The 4533-nt window shown below is 49.7% G+C and overlaps 1 pseudogene; it reads left to right on the forward strand.

Moving 5' to 3' along the window:
• Positions 1-272: 272 nt before the first annotated feature.
• Positions 273-896, forward strand: LOC129678234 (40S ribosomal protein S8-like; annotated as a pseudogene).
• The last annotated feature ends 3637 nt before the right edge of the window (positions 897-4533 follow it).

A 4533-nucleotide genomic window follows, 5' to 3' on the forward strand; every position in this document is an offset into this window, starting at 1 on the left:
CAGAAAATGCTCTTAACCTCTAAGCCATCTCTCCAGCCCTCAACTGTGGTTTTTGAGAATTTATTTTCAGTTCTTGGTGGTTGAGGAATATCTGTGTGAGCCATGTGAACAGCCCAAAACAGCACTGAGAAGAGAATTCAGCTGCCACTGGGCCTTGCTGTTTCTGGTCTGAGTGATACTATCCTAGGTTGTCACCAGGAAGAAGGGGTTGCTTATGTCTGTAGCCCTGGTACCGTAAGGAAGGCTGGTATCTTTCCAGCCAGAGCTTACCGATGGGCGTCTCTCGGGACAACTGGCACAAGTGCCGCAAGACTGGGTGTAAGAGAAAGCCCTACCACAAGATGTGGAAGTGTGAGCTGGGATGGCCGGCCGCAAACGCTGATTGGCCCTCATCGCAAACGCACAGTATCGCACCCTGAGAGTGGATGTGGGAACTTTTCCTTGGGCTCTAAGTGTTGTACTCAGGGACGGGGGAGGGATCATTGATGCTGTGTACAGGGCATCCAATAACAAGCTTGTCTGCATAGACCCTGGTGAAGAACTGCGCTGTGCCCATCGACAGCACACTGTACCGGCAGTGGCACAGGTCCCGCAATGCCCTGGGCCTCAAGAAGGGGAGCAAACTGACCGCTGAGGAGGAAGAGATTTTAAACAAAAAGCAATCAAAGAAAATTCAGAAGAAATAACATGAGAGGAAACAAAACAAAACAAAACAAAACAAAACAAAACAAAACAAAACCGCCAAACTCAGCAGTGTTTTAGAGGAGCAGTTCCAGCAGCGCAATCTTATCGCTAGCATTGCCTCAAGAACAGGCCAGTGTGGCCAAGCAGATGTGCTAGAAGGCAAGGCACTGGAGTTCTATCGAAGGAAGATCAAAGCTCGGAAAGGCAAATAAACCGTCATTCGTAGCTCATGTAATAAAGGTATTTATGTTTTGTTTTTTGTTTTTTTTTTTTAAAGAAAGGATGGCTGGCATACTGTTATTCACTTCTAGCATTTTATTGCAGAACAAAAAGGGTCTTAACAAAATCATAATTCTTGGGGGAGGGACATTGTAGAGTTCTCATGAGGCCTAGAATCTGGACATTTTAAAATAAACTTTACTACATGTTTACAAAGTAAATCTGCATTTGTTGTCTTTGTTCTTGATATGACATGTACCATGTTTAAAAAACAGCTTGTTACTTGAAAAAAAAAAAAGTATCTCCATCTATCAAAAGCTGACAGAACCAATGTATCTCCCACAGTGAGTTGCAATATGCAGTATTGCCGTAGTTATTTCTCTCATGGTTTACTCCCCACCTTTCTTCCCATTTCACCTTGCCTGTTTCCTTCTCTGTGTCCCCTGCTTGAATTCAGCACAGATATCAGGATTGTCTTCAGGGACACTTCCCTGTGAAGAAGTCTCCCTCGAATGCAGCCAGCAGAGAGGAGGCATTTTCTGTCTTTTATGAAGAGTGCTTTATGAACTCTGTGGTGGTGAGGGATGTGGGACATATGGCCTGTGTGATGTGTGCACATGTATGCTTCTATATAGTATATATGTATCAGACATATGTGCGCTGTGTGTGCGTATATATGGATAGTTTGTGTACATGTGTGTACTGTGTGTGTGTTGCATGCACATGTGTATGCCATAAGTCTAAATGCGTACTTAAATGTGGGGTGCATATATGTGGTATGTGTATGTGTGTGTGTATACCTGTGAGGAATAGGGAATTACTTTCAGCCCCAATTGTGCAGGTTTGAGTGGCACGTTTTAAATAGCCTCCTCCCCTGGGATCCATTCAGAGCCCACTTAGGGGTCTCAGGACCAAGGCTGTATGGCTGCCCTGGGGAAGCCCATTCCTGGGCATCTGACTATGTCCAGCACAGCTCCTCTGTCCACTGAATGCCTTTGTTGTAGCCCTTCCTCATGAGAGACCACGTCAACCTGTGCATGCATCTTCTGGCGGTTCCTCTCTCCTGGATTACAGCGTCTTCCTGAGGGTGCTTAGGCCCAGTAACACCTTATGTTGCTTCCCACCTGCTACATCTGATGAAATGTGGACATTGGGGGGCTCATTCCAGCTGCCCTCAAAGCAGCCGCCAGCCTTCAGACTGCCAGGAGCATAGGGGCCTCCAGCCACATTTGCCACCGGTATCTATAAAGTCTCCTTGTTGGTCTAAATTCCTGCCAGATTTTAACAAAAGCAAGCCCCAGTTTTAACAGGTATAGCCAGATCTGTGTTATTCTGTCTTTGGGGGCACCTGAGTGGGAGGATTCAAGGGGAAGCCTGCAGCAGAGACAAGGGCTAGCCAGGTGTTTCAAATGGAAATCGCTTGCTAAGTGATTTTGAAGTTAATGAAAAACCGCTTCATTCTCCAAAGCGGCTTTTTATAAATCTTCCTATTTTCCTTGCTTCATTAAAGACAGATTTAGGAGATAGCAAACAAGTGCAGGATTAACAGCGTAGAACTGGCTTGGGAATAATTTTTCTCCCCTAAATATGAAAGCACCATGATGCTGAAGCACAGAGATGAAGCGCCAAAGCCTAGTGACTCCAGTATGGATGCCAGCAAGCTGGTTCTTTGTAACCTCTTCTTCCAAGGCCGTTAAGTGCAGTAAAGACTTAGTTACACACACTTCCTAGGAAAGGCAGAAAGTCGGGAAATGGCTGGGGGTGCCAGTCCCCCTGCAGAGCCAGGGAGGTCAACCAGTCTCCACCTTAGCCTATGTCAGTCTCCGGCACTCAAAACCTACGTAGGGCTGCCTGGGAGGCGCAGAGCTAGCCAGGGATTCTAAGAACTTGTAAGGACTGGAACTTGGAAGGCCTCAGGCAGGCCTGCCCATCCCCACTCCAGCCCCTGCTCCTGGACAGCTCCATCTCTGCCCATTACAAAGCCCTCCCATTCTGTAGGAGGGTCCTCAGTGCCCACAACTTGGGTGGTATTCCCTACTCAACTCTGAGTCTGGCTCTGAGGGGCTGAGTGTAAACACAAACACTGTGTACACACAAGCATGCATATGTAGTATATAGCCCTTTACAGATGCTCACCCTACCCCCAGCTTTCTTCTGATCTGCTACCTACCCTTTCCCATCCTGGAGGCCCTTTCCAGGACTGCACAGGTGGGGTTTCTGCACTGCCTCAGGTTTAGGGAGCCCGTTCCACACTCACCCTGTGACCAGCTTCAGAAGCTTTTTTTCTGGGCCACTGTAACTAACTGAGTCGTTGGGGTGAGGCCAGCTCAGTGACATGCTGCCTGGCACCTTTGGGTGCTCAGCAATAGGGCCAGATGCAGAAACCAGTAGTAGGCCAGGGCTGCAGCTGGAGGGCAGGATGGAGTGGGGACGATGAGTCCTCTTCTTTGAGCGGAGTGGGCCTCAGGGTGCCCAGAGATGCCTGGTGTGGACATGCCCACCCCCTTGGGCCTCAGGCAAGATGGCTCCCTGGGAGGTGAAGGTCAGGCCACATTCCTTGCTGAAGCTGGAATTCTGACATCAGATTTTCCATGCTCGCCTGTGGGGGAGGAGCCGGCTCTGAGCCAGCAGTGCAGGAGTGATAGATGGGGGAAGGGCGGAGCAGCTTAGGCTGTCTCAGGCTCCGTAGGCCCAATGTCCAAGGAGGGGAAGGCTCTATGGCCCACCCGCTACCTCCAGGGTCCTTGCTGCCCAGTTCTTTTCCTGGAGCATCCCTGGCAGCAGCAACTTTCTCATCGCAGCCGGACCTTGCTGAGTCACAAGGGGGCTGGGTTAGAGAATGCTAAAAATAGCTGGCGGCTAGCTGGGCCAGCACTGGAAGTTATAATTAGGAGAGGATAGAGCCATCCTCCTGGGCTGGTGTCACTGTTCAGAGCTGCTGGGGAACCAGGGGTTTGGCCAGAGACTGTGGGGCTCTGGTATCCCACAGGTGGGACTTAGACCCTGGTTCTGCCCACCTGACCTCTCTCCTGATGAGCTGGACAGTGGGGCTGCTCCTGACTGTAACCTCTGGTCAGGGAGAACCTTCCAACATTCTTTGGCTCTGACCCTAGGAATTCACCAACATCTGTGGGGTCTTTTTCTGGACACAAGGAACCACTCAGTTCTAGGGTGCTTTCATTTGGTAGGAGGAAGCAAAGCAAAACAGGATATGGGTCCTCGTTCAAAAGTGACTAAGAATTTGAAGGTAAGCCTGGAACCTGGGGGCAGTGCTCGTGCCCAGGTCACAGGCCAGGAAGTCAGCTTACCTCCTTCTCCTGAGGCCCCTCGCAGGGTGTGCAGGTCTTCTGGTACAGTCAGGGAACACCTGAACCTATAACTTGTTTCCATTGGGAAAACACGCATGAGCAGCACCCCTCTACCCCAAATCACTGCACACATCAATTTCAGAAAAAGGAACCCCGCCCCCACCCCAGACTCAGCCCTGAAGCCTTCCATAAGACACGGTCTTGAACCCTCATCCAATCCTTAAGTTAATTTCTGAGGTTCTGGAGAGTGTGCTGGCCCCAGACTAACCCCCACCCCCCAGGAACACTTTCCTATCTCAAAACAGTGGCACTTTTGTAAAAA

This window comes from Psammomys obesus, unplaced genomic scaffold (genome assembly GCF_907164565.1).
Source record: "Psammomys obesus unplaced genomic scaffold, mPsaObe1.curated_primary_1811, whole genome shotgun sequence".
Classification (NCBI taxonomy): Eukaryota; Metazoa; Chordata; class Mammalia; order Rodentia; family Muridae; genus Psammomys; species Psammomys obesus.